We start from the raw sequence: 13,142 nt of genomic DNA, 5'->3' as shown, positions 1-13,142 counted from the left end.
GTCAGAATTTTCCTCAGTGTCATACGAAGTTTCTGTGGACCCACCATCACCATGTGTGTAAACTTTCCATGTCCCCCACCGCAACAGCACCACTTGTGAGACCTGCCTCATCTTCTATGCGAAAGAAACCTCTTTGATATTCATGGGAGAGACAGCGTGCACACCACAAAATGCAATGACAGACTTCTGAAGACACCCCTGACATTTTTGGGGAACATTCTTTCCAAGACGTAGAAGAAAGTAAGAGGCCAGTCATTCAGGTATTCCACTCAACCAGCCATCCATAGCCCAAGTGTACAAAGATCAGCAGGCTTCAGTCTACTCCATGCCCTCCATACCTAAAACTCAGCGAGGAGTATGTGTATAGCTGATGCAGAAACAAATTGGGCATTCTAAGAGGCAAAGCACTGCTCCCAAGTGGGTCAGGAGTGAAGCCCTTTCTGAATTATTCAGCACTCTGGTGGCTCCACTGCTCTTTGGCACCAGTCAAAACCGTTGGAGCCTGTACCTCCCCCATCAACAGGCATCATCTCTTCTTGGCCATTAAGCTCCAAAGGCTACTTAGGAGGCCTAAGAATCTCATGACACTGGTGCTGAAGCCAGTCTCAGCCTCAAAACCACCACTGGCGCCCAAGACACAGTCGGATCCGAAGACCCTCTTGGTGCCAAAACCATTGACATCAAGTCTGGAGACCCCATCTGTACCCATACTGTTGGCACCAGTGATGCCTTCCATAATGGTCTGCGATGACTCAAAGTAACAATCTTAAACTGGCTTCAAAAGGAGCTGTGCGTGAGACAACATGTCTCTTTATTCATCCCATTACTGACAAGGTCCCCATAAAGCTTCCTCAAGGACAGGGTGGTAACGCTTAGGGTGAATTAAAAATATAAGCCCTCTGTCAATAACCCAGCCTACATCAGGAGTCATTTTACCTAACATTCCCTAGTGGTCCACACTGCATGTAAGCATGCTAACTCTGAGGGTATGGGTAAAGCTTATACTCCCGATAATGAAAGTTTAAAAACTAGATGTTATAGGGAAGAGGGTAGTGGTAGGAGCCACTACCCACTGGAAAATAGCAAACTTTCGGCCTTGTTTACAAGAATCTGATGCACTGACATAGATGCATCAGATTTCTTGTGCCTTCCCTAAGATCCCTTAACAACACCATGGATGCGCTGTATTTACCATACAGAGGTCCATGGCCCAGGTTGTTACAGATTAGTCAAACTGTTGCATTTGTTGGTGCTAAACTCATGCACTGCTGGAGTAGCATCGTACAAATGACACTACTCCATCAATGCAAGGAGGCTCCCATTGGAAAAAGCCCTGTGTCAATTTTACGCCTGCTCTGAACAGGTGGTAAAATTCGGACACTGAAGTCGTAGAATGACACAGTGAAATGTTGTAAATTTCACTGCATCAGTTTTGCGTGGCTTTTTGCTGGGAACACCTACCCTCCATACATTATACCAGGCACAGTTATAATCTGACGCAGAGCTTTACAAATTTAAACATTGGGCCCAATGAGTCAGTCTGTAAATCGGGAGCGGTGCAGTGCACTGCTAGGCCACCTCTGCGTCCCCCAAAAAATAAATGATGGAGCGGTGGCGCCAAGGGCCTGTAAATGAGGCCCTTAGTTGGCCTGCTCTCCAAATAATAGGGCACAGTGGAATGAAATGCAAGAGCTAGTTAAACACCTGCCTAAGGAGTTAAAACAGAGGGGAAGGACTTAATGGCAGAACAACAGACTATTTACAATTACACTATCCAGTGCGACCTAGATGCTGCAGACACGGCAGCTGGGGGTGTCAACAACAACATCCTGATTAGGCACCCCTCATGGCTCCACAGTTCAGGTTTTACACTGAAGTTCAACAGCATCTGCTTAACCGTTCAATGGGGAACATCTATCCGGATCACAGGTTGAACAGATACTAGAGAAAATAAAGATATCAACACCTCCAAAGAAATGGGCTAGAGGCTCCTTTGGAGACACCTGTACAAGCTGGATTAAAAAATCACCTCCCCTGAGACTACCCACCAACAGCACCAGACCTACTAACAGTGCCCACCACAAGGCTATAGCAGGGGGAAACTAAAGAGGCAATTATAATGAGTAGGAGCAAATAGGGTTCCAGGAAGTGAAACTCCACCTCATAAGACTGATATTCTCTGCCTTCCCCTTGGCCACACAACATTCCCTTGCTTCTCTGTGGCGGGAAACCACTGACAAGTGGGTCTTAGCGGTGGTTTACCATCACTACTATCTAGAGCCATTCACATCCCCTCTTAACATCTCACTCTGCAACCACCCCCTCAGCGTACAAAAGCAAGGTGGCCCTGACTCTCTGCCCCTCGCCTAGTTAGGCACTTGGCATTGGGCACTCCATCACCAAATCCACATGATGGGGAGTATATTCCGCGGATGGACAAAAACCTTGCAGACCTGCTCAGGAGGATGCATCAACAAGTACAGAAGTGGGAACGCCACCCAGAAGTCCTCCTCATCTACTTTCATTGCAGAGGCATCCCACAAATAGACCGTTTGCCACAAAAGACCCAATCTTCACATTCAGGTATCCACGCCCCTAGTCCATGGGCAACACACTATGGATGCACTAGTCAGGGGTTTCCGCCACTCATGCACCTTTCAATTTGTGGTACGAAAGATCCAGTAGACGTCTATGAATCATCTTTATAGCTCCCATCTGAGCCAGACAACTCTGGTACTCACCACTCCTTGAAGTGCTGCTCAGTCCCCATGACAGCTCCCAACAGGCCAGATCTCAGCAGACAACAACACCAGCTCGGTCCTACAGTTTGGTTACCTATGTCTCCTGTAAGAATGCATGCACTTGTCATGCAGGAAAGTGAGAGACTTTTCCAGTACTGCATTCCCAGACACTTGGACCCCCTAAACCCTGCAGTCCAGGATATCACCTGCTACTTACTCAATATTCAAAAGTCAGGTCTACCCTACACTTCCATATGGCTCCACCTAACAGCGATAACAGCTTATAAGCAAAACAGAAGATTCCTCCTTTTATGCATACCAGTGATTAAAGTCTTCATGGAATTACTCAAAAGGGGCATTACACCCAGGGTTCCCCCGTATGGAATCCTAATATAGCTCTCCTCAGAATCATGCCCCCCTTCCAAATCCGTACACTCTTTCCCTCTCCTGTACCTCTCTGGAAAGTGGCCTTTCTAGTTCAAATAACTTCTATTAGACAGATTAGTGAGCTGCAAGCCCTAACACTACAAGATCCTTTCTTTCAAGTTCAGAAGGAGAGGACAGTAGTTAGCACTAACCTTAAGTTTTTGCCCAAGGTGGTTACCCCTTCTCACCTTGGCCAAAAAACAGAGCTACCAGGCTTCTTTCCCAAGCAAACTCTGTAACAGAGAGAGCACTCCCTACTTCAGATGTTAAACGCACTCTCATGTATTACAATGATAGAATTAAGAGTTTCCGTCTGCTAGCCTATAACCAAAAGCAGGTACTGCCAGACGGATTGTCCAGTTCATTCAAACTTGCTATAATGAGGCTAAAAGAGCCCTCCCTTTTACAGCCAGTGTGCACTCCACATGGAAAAAGGCTAAACTATTGCCGTCGTAGAAAACATTCCCCAACTGACATATGTAAAGCAGCAACTTGGTCAACCCCATGCACATTCACTAAACCCTATTGTCTCGATATCCTAGTCAGAAAACAGGCATTGGTTTGCCTGGTCTTAAGGATACTATTTCAGACATCTACATTGTCCACACTCTAGTCACTGCTTGTAGAGGGGTACTTGTAGGAAAGTACTATCTTGCCTGGCATGTTACCCCCCCCATTTTTCACTGTATATATGTTGTTTTAGCCTATGTGTCACTGGGACCCTGCCAGGCAGGGCCCCAGTGCACATAAGTATGTGCCCTGTATGTGTTCCTTGTGTGATGCCTAACTGTCTGTAGGAAAGTACCATCTTGCCTGGCATGTTACCCCCATATTTCACTGTATATATGTTGTTTCAGTGTATGTGTCACTGGGACCCTGCTAGCCAGGGCCCCAGTGCTCATAAGTGTGCCCTGTATGTGTTCCCTGTGTGATGACTAACTGTCTCACTGAGGCTCTGCTAACCAGAACCTCAGTGGTTATGCTCTCTCTGCTTTCCAAATTGTCACTAACAGGCTGGTGACCAATTTCACCAATTCACATTGGCATACTGGAACACCCTTATAATTCCCTAGTATATGGTACTGAGGTACCCAGGGTATTGGGGTTCCGGGAGATCCCTACGGGCTGCAGCATTTCTTTTGCCACCCATAGGGAGCTCTGACAATTCTTACACAGGCCTGCCACTGCAGCCTGATTGAAATAACGTCCACGTTATTTCACAGCCATTTACCACTGCACTTAAGTAACTTATAAGTCACCTATATGTCTAACCTTCACCTGGTGAAGGTTGGGTGCAAAGTTACTTAGTGTGTGGGCACCCTGGCACTAGCCAAGGTGCCCCCACATCGTTCAGGGCAAATTCCCCAGACTTTGTGAGTGCGGGGACACCATTTCCCGCGTGCACTATACATAGGTCAGACCTCTGCCATCTTGGATTCAGAGGTGTGCTGGCACACTGGACTGCTCTGAGTGGCCAGGACCAGCAGGTGACGTCAGAGACTCCTTCTGATAGGCTCTTACCTTTCTTACTAGCCTATCCTCCTTCCTAGGTAGCCAAACCTCCTTTTATGGCTATTTAGGGTCTCTGCTTTGGGGAATTCTTCAGATACTGAATGCAAGAGCTCACCAGAGTTCCTATGCATTTCCCTCTTCACCTTCTGCCAAAGGATCGACCGCTGACTGCTCAGGACACCTGCAAAACCGCAACAAAGTAGCAAGACGACTACTAGCAACCTTGTATCGCTTCATCCTGCTGGCTTTCTCGCCTGTTTCCTGGTGGTGCACGCTCTGGGGGTAGCCTGCCTCCTTCTTGCACCAGGAGCTCTGAAGAAATCTCCCGTGGGTCGACGGAATCTTCCCCCTGCAACCGCAGGCAACAAAAGACTGCATCACCGGTCCTCTAGGTCCCCTCTCAGCACGACGAGCATGGTCCCTGGACCTCAGCAACTCTGTCCAAGTGACTCCCACAGTCCATTGACTCTTCAGTCCAAGTTTGGTGGAGGTAAGTCCTTGCCTTCCCACGCTAGACTGCATTGCTGGGTACCGCGTGATTTGCGGCTGCTCCGGCTCCTGTGCACTCTTCCAGGTTTTCCTTTGTGCACAGCCAAGCCTAGGTCCCCGACACTCTAACCTGCAGTGAACAACCTTCTGAGTTGCCCTCCGGCGTCGTGGGACTCCCTTTTCTGACTTCGGGTGGACTCCGGTTCACTCCTCTTCTAAGTGCCTGATCCGGTACTTCTGTGGGTGCTGCCTGCTTCTGTGAGGGCTCCCTGACTTGCTGGGCGCCCCCTCTGTCTCCTCATCCAAGTGGCGACATCCTGGTCCCTCCTGGGCCACAGCAGCATCCAAAAACCCTAACCGCGACCCTTGCAGCTAGCAAGGCTTGTTTGCGGTCTTTCTGCATGGGAACACCTCTGCAAGCTTCTTCACGACGTGGGACATCCATCCTCCAAAGGGGAAGTTCCTAGTCCTCTTCGTTCTTACAGAACATCAAGCTTCTTCCAACCGGTGGCAGGTTCTTTGCGCCCTCAGCTGGCATTTCCTGGGCTCCTGCCCACTCTCTACACTGTCGCGACTATTGGACTTGGTCCCCTTGTCTTACAGGCACTCAGGTCCGGAAATCCACTGTTGTTGCATTGCTGGTGTTTGTTCTCCTTGCAGAATCCCCCTATCACGACTTCTGTGCTCTCTGGGGGTAGTAGGTGCACTTTACACCTACCTTTCAGGGTCTTGGGGTGGGCTATTTTTCTAACCCTCACTGTCTTCTTACAGTCCCAGCGACCCTCTACAAGCTCACATAGGTTTGGGGTCCATTCGTAGTTCGCATTCCACTTTTGGAGTATATGGTTTGTGTTGCCCCTATACCTATGTGTTACTATTGCAATCTATTGTAACTTTACACTGCTTGCATTACTTTTCTTGGTATTACCTGCATAATTTTGGTTCGTGTACATATATCTTGTGTATATAACTTATCCTCATACTGAGGGTACTCACTGAGATACTTTTGGCATATTGTCATAAAAATAAAGTACCTTTATTTTTAATACTTCTGTGTATTGTGTTTTCTTATGATATTGTGCATATGACACCAGTGGTATAGTAGGAGCTTTACATGTCTCATAGTTCAGCCTAAGCTGCTTTGCCATAGCTACCTTCTATCAGCCTAAGCTGCTAGAAAAGCCTCTTCTACACTAATAAGGGATAACTGGACCTGGCACAAGGTGTAAGTACCTCTGGTACCCACTACAAGCCAGGCCAGCCTCCTACATTGGTTGTGCAGCGGTGGGATAAGTACTTGTAACTACTTACCACTTTGTCATTGTGTACTTTTCAAAAGAGAATAATATAAAAAACAAGTTCAGTGTATGTACACCTAACCAAAAAGGTTTGCTTTTCTCCTCTTAAACTTTTTACTAAGTTCTGAAAAGTACTCTAAAACTTCTAAAAGTTTCAAAAACGTTTGAAAAAGTTTTTTTTCTCTGTTCTTTAAAATGTTCTGAAACTTTTTCTTTCTTCTCACTGTCTCTAAACCTTCTATCATGTCTGATGTAGAGTCTGCTCATAAAATGGTCAATACTGCCTATAACAATTTCAATTACAAGAGCCTAAGGAGTCTCTGCCTAGATAGAGGTTTAGTGATAGGAAAGAACCCCACAAAAGAGTTTCTATATTACATGGTTATTGTGAATGATGAGTCCCAAGCAGGCACTTCAAATGAGAAGTTAATAGATGGCTCCCATTCTGACTCGGGGGATCTCCTTGAGGGAGGTGGGGAGGGTTCTGTTCCAAATCTGCCCCTTAGCAGGCCACCTAGTAATGCTGGTAGTAATTGAAGCTCCCATCATAGTAGGGGTGTCTGCATTCCTGGAGGCCAGGTTATTAGAGTCCAGTCAGTTAGGGACAGATCTCCCTCTGTTATTTCCAATTTATCTTCTGTGTCCAAGCATTCCCAACCCACCCACCCTGAAGGCAACATGTTAGCAAGGGAACTCAAAAAGTTGAGAGTGGAAGAGACCAGACTGAAGCTTAAACAGCAACACCTGGCTCTAGATAGGGAATCCCTAGACCTGGAGAAGGAGAGACAGAGATTGGGGTTTGGACCCCATGGTGGCAGCAGCAGTATTCCTGATAGTAATCCTGTTAGAGAACATGATTCCAGGAATCTGCACAAGATAGTCCCCCCTTACAAGGAGGGGGATGACATTAACAAGTGGTTTGCTGCACTTGAGAGGGCCTGTATGGTACAGGGGGTCCTTCAAAGGCAGTGGGCTTCTATATTGTGGCTATCTTTCAATGGAAAGGGTAGGGATAGACTCCTTACTGTTAGAGAAAGTGATGCTAACAATTTTGCAGTTTTGAAGGATGCACTCTTGGATGGATTTGGCTTAACCACTGAACAATACAGGATTAAGTTCAGAGACACCAGAAGAGTCTTCACAAGATTGGATAGACTTTGTTGACTGTTCAGTGAAGGCCTTGGAGGGGTGGTTACATGGCAGTAAAGTTTCTGACTATGAAAGCCTGTATAATCTTATTCTGAGAGAGCATATTCTGAATAACTGTGTGTCTGACTTGTTACACAAATATCTAGTGGACTCATATCTGACCTCTCCCCAAGAATTGGGAAAGAAGGCAGACAAATGGGTCAGAACAAGAGTGAACAGAAAAGTTCATACAGGGGGTGACAAGGATGGCAAGAAGAAGGATGGTAAGTCTTCTGACAAGGGTGGGGACAAAAGTAAAAATGAGTCTTCATCAGGCCCACAAAAATCCTCTGGTGGGGGTGGTGGGTCCAAATCCTCTTCAAATCAAGTTAAAAAGCCTTGGTGTTATTTGTGTAAAGTCAAAGGCCATTGGACAACTGATGCCAGTTGTCCAAAGAAAAACACCAAACCTCCCACTACCACAACCCCTACTGCAAACTCTAGTGCCCCTAGTAATAGCAGTGGTGGTGGGAGCAAACCTACTAATAGCCAATCCAAGGGAGTAGCTGGGCTCACTTTTGGTAACTTAGTTGGGGTTGGTCTTGTTAGGGAGACCACAGAGGCTGTGTTAGTCTCTGAAGGTGCCATTGATTTGACCACCTTGGTTGCTTGTCCCCTTAATATGGATAAGTACAAGCAACTTCCCCTAATAAATGGTGTTGAGGTTCAGGCCTACAGGGACACAGGTGCCAGTGATACCATGGTAATAGAGAAACTGGTGCACCCTGAACAACACCTACTTGGTCAGCAGTGCCAAGTGACAGACGCTCATAACAACACTCTTAGCCACCCCATGGCTGTTGTGAATCTCAACTTGGGGGGGGGGGGGGGGGGAGGGGGTTTACTGGTCCAAAGAAAGTTGTGGTTGTCTCAGATTTACCTGTAGACTGTCTACTAGGGAACGATCATCAGCTTGGGCAGAAGTGGAGTTTGAGGCTCATGCAGCAATGCTGGGCATATTTTTGCTTTGACAAGGGCTCAGGCCAAAAAGCAAAAAGGACAGGGTAACTTGGATCCTGGAACAATGGACCAAGTGCTCCCTAAAGCTACAGGTAGCAAGGGTAAATCCCTACACACTATTCCTCCCTCTACAGATGATTCTCCTGAGGAAGAAGAATTTCCTCCCTGTGCAGAACCTTCACCAGATGAGTTGGCAGCAGACACTGCTGAGCTTTTGGGTGGAGGGGGGCCTGCCAAGGAAGAGCTGAGTGTGGCACAGCAGTCCTGTCCCACATTAGAGGGTCTCAGACAGCAAGCTGTCAAGCAGCAAAATGGGGATGTCAGTGACTCACATAGAGTTTACTGGGAGGACAACCTCTTGTACACAGAGGCAAGGAACCCAAAACCTGGAGCAGCCAGGAGATTGGTCATTCCCCTGCAGTACAGAGAGTTCCTCCTAACTCTGGCACATGACATTCCTTTGGCTGGGCATTTGGGCCAGATAAAAACATGGGAAAGGCTTGTCCCCCTGTTTCACTGGCCTAGGATGTCAGAGGACACAAAAGATTTTTGTAAGTCTTGTGTGACCTGCCAAGCCAGTGGTAAGACTGGTGGCACACCAAAGGCTCCCCTTATTCCACTACCTGTGGTTGGGGTCTCCTTTGAAAGGGTAGGGGTTGACATAGTTGGCCCCCTTGACCCTCCTACTGCTTCAGGCAATAGGTTTATCTTGGTGGTTGTGGACCATGCCACAAGATATCCTGAAGCAATTCCTCTAAGGACCACTACAGCACCTGCAGTGGCAAATGCCCTCCTGGGAATCTTTTCCAGGGTGGGTTTCCCAAAAGAGGTTGTATTAGACAGGGGTAGCAACTTTATGTCTGCATACTTGAAGGCTATGTGGAAGGAATGTGGTGTAACATTCAAATTCACCACTCCTTATCATCCACAGACTAATGGTCTGGTAGAGAAGTTTAGTAAAACTCTCAAAGGTATGATAATGGGACTCCCTGAAAAACTCAGGAGGAGATGGGATGTCCTGTTACCTTGCCTCCTTTTTGCTTACAGGGAGGTACCCCAGAAAGGAGTGGGCTTCAGTCCCTTTGAACTCCTCTTTGGACACCCTGTAAGAGGTCCACTAACACTTGTGAAGGGGGGTTGGGAACAACCTTTAAAAGCTCCCAAACAGGACATAGTGGACTATGTACTTGGCCTAAGATCCAGAATGGCCGAGTACATGAAAAAGGCCAGTAAAAACCTTCAGGCCAGCCAAGAGCTCCAGAAGCAATGGCATGACCAGAAGGCTGTTCTGATTCAGTACCAACCAGGACAGAAGGTGTGGGTATTGGAGCCTGTGGCCCCAAGAGCACTCCAGGACAAATGGAGTGGACCCCATCTAATTGTTGAGAAAAAGGGTGAGGTTACCTATCTGGTAGACCTGGGCACTGCCAGGAGTCCCCTTAGGGTGATTCATGTCAACCGCCTAAAACCCTACTATGACAGGGCTGATCTCACCCTGCTCATGGCAACAGATAAAGGACAGGAAGAAGAGAGTGACCCCCTCCCTGATCTCTTCTCCTCCACTGAAGAGGATGCTTTAGTGGAGGGAGTAGTACTGCAGAACAGAAAGACAACTGCATAAATCTTGGACAGTTTTCTGAACTCTTTTCAACTGTGCCTGGCACCACATCTTGGTGTGAACACACAATTGATACTGGAGACAGCATGCCTGTCAAAAGTAAAATCTATAGGCAGTCTGACCATGTCAGGGACTGCATAAAACAAGAGGTTCAGAAAATGCTTGATCTAGGAGTGGTTGAACCTTCTGAAAGCCCACGGGCGAGTTCTGTGGTGCTTGTACCAAAGCCTCACTCAAAAGATGGAAAAAGGGAGATAGGTTTTGTGTTGATTACAGAGGTCTCAATCAGGTAACACAAACTGATGCTCACCCTATACCCAGGGCAGATGAGCTCATAGATACACTGGCATCTGCCAAGTATCTAAGCACCTTTGATTTGACTGCAGGGTATTGGCAGATCAAATTGGCTGAGAATGCTAAACCTAAAACTGCATTTTCAACTATAGGAGGGCACTACCAATTTACAGTAATGCCCTTTGGTTTGAAGAATGCACCTGCCACTTTTCAGAGGTTGGTGAACACAGTCCTGCAAGGGTTGGAGGCTTTTAGTGCAGCATATCTAGATGATATAGCTGTCTTTAGCTCCACTTGGGATGAGCACCTGGTCCACCTTTGGAAAGTTTTGGAGGCCCTGCAAAAGGCAGGCCTCACTATCAAGGCCTCAAAGTGCCAGATAGGGCAGGGAAAGGTGGTTTATCTGGGACACCTGGTAGGTGGAGAACAGATTGCACCACTTCAGGGGAAAATTCAGACAATCATGGATTGGGTTCCCCCTACAACACAGACCCAGGTGAAAGCCTTCCTAGGCCTCACTGGGTATTACAGGAGATTCATTAAAAACTATGGCTCCATAGCAGCCCCACTTAATGATCTCACTAGTAAGAAAATGCCTAAAAAGGTATTATGGACAGCTAGCTGTCAGAAAGCTTTTGAGGAGCTCAAACAGGCCATGTGCACTGCACCTGTCCTAAAAAGCCCATGTTACTCCAAGAAATTCATTGTTCAAACTGATGCATCTGAATTAGGGGTAGGGGCAGTCTTATCACAACTGAATTCTGAGGGCCAGGATCAACCAGTTGCTTTTATCAGCAGAAGGTTGACCCCTAGAGAAAAGTGTTGGTCTGCCATTGAGAGGGAGGTCTTTGCTGTGGTCTGGGCACTGAAAAAGTTGAGGCCATACCTGTTTGGCACTCACTTTATTGTTCAGACAGACCACAAACCTCTACTTTGGCTAAAACAAATGAAAGGTGAAAACCCTAAATTGTTGAGGTGGTCCATATCTTTACAGGGAATGGACTATACAGTGGAACATAGACCTGGGAGTACCCACTCCAATGCAGATGGACTCTCCAGATATTTCCACTTAGACAATGAAGACTCATCAGGTCATGGCTAGTCTTATTGTCCTTCGTTTGGGGCGGGGTTGTGTAGGAAAGTACCATCTTGCCTGGCATGTTACCCCCATATTTCACTGTATATATGTTGTTTTAGTCTATGTGTCACTGGGACCCTGCCAGGCAGGGCCCCAGTGCTCATAAGTATGTGCCCTGTATGTGTTCCCTGTGTGATGCCTAACTGTCTCACTGAGGCTCTGCTAACCAGAACCTCAGTGGTTATGCTCTCTCTGCTTTCCAAATTTGTCACTAACAGGCTAGTGACTAATTTTACCAATTCACATTGGCATACTGGTACACCCATATAATTCCCTAGTATATGGTACTGAGGTACCCAGGGTATTGGGGTTCCAGGAGATCCCTATGGGCTGCAGCATTTCTTTTGCCACCCATAGGGAGCTCTGACAATTCTTACACAGGCCTGCCAGTGCACCCTGAGTGAAATAACGTCCACATTATTTCACAGCCATTTACCACTGCACTTAAGTAACTTATAAGTCACCTATATGTCTAACCTTCACTTAGTGAAGGTTGGGTGCAAAGTTACTTAGTGTGTGGGCACCCTGGCACTAGCCAAGGTGCCCCCATGTCGTACAGGGCAAATTCCCCGGACTTTGTGAGTGCGGGGACACCATTACACGCTTGCACTGTACATAGGTCACTACCTATGTACAGCGTCATAATGATAACTGCGAACATGGCCATGTAACATGTCTAAGATCATGGAATTGTCACCCCAATGCCATTCTGGCATTGGGGGAGAATTCCATGATCCCCCGGGTCTCTAGCACAGAACCCGGGTACTGCCAAACTGCCTTTCCAGGGTCTCCACTGCAGCTGCTGCCGCCAACCCCTCAGACAGGTTTCTGCCCTCCTGTGATTCCAGGCAGCCCTGGCCCAGGAAGCCAGAAAAAAGGATTTCCTCTGAGAGATGGTGTAACACCCTCTCCCTTTGGAAATAGGTGTGAAGGCTGGGGAGGAGTTGCCTCCCCCAACCTCTGGAAATCATTTCATGGGCACAGATGGTGCCCATCTCTGCATAAGCCAGTCTACACCGGTTTAGGGATCCCCCAGCCCTGCTCTGGCACGAAACTGGACAAAGGAAAGGGGAGTGACCACTCCCCTGACCTGCACCTCCCACGGGAGGTTCCCAGAGCTCCTCCAGTGTGTCCCAGACCTCTGCCATCTTGGAAACAGAGGTGTCTGTGGCACACTGGACTGCTCTGAGTGGCCAGTGCCACCAGGTGACGTCAGAGGCTCCTTCTGATAGGCTCTTACCTCTCTTGGTAGCCAATCCTCCTTCCTAGGTAGCCAAACCTCCTTTTCTGGCTATTTAGGGTCTCTGCTTTGGGGATCATACCAGATAACGAATGCAAGAGCTCATCAGAGTTCCTCTGCATCTCTCTCTTCACCTTCTGCCAAAGGATCGACCGCTAACTGCTCAGGACACCTGCAAAACCGCAACAAAGTAGCAAGACGACTACTAGCAACCTTGTATCGCTTCATCCTGCCGGCT

Source organism: Pleurodeles waltl, chromosome 2_1 (genome assembly GCF_031143425.1).
Source record: "Pleurodeles waltl isolate 20211129_DDA chromosome 2_1, aPleWal1.hap1.20221129, whole genome shotgun sequence".
In the NCBI taxonomy this organism is placed as follows: Eukaryota; Metazoa; Chordata; class Amphibia; order Caudata; family Salamandridae; genus Pleurodeles; species Pleurodeles waltl.
The sequence above is the reverse complement of the archived record's forward strand: the minus strand, read 5'-3'. Positions refer to the sequence as shown.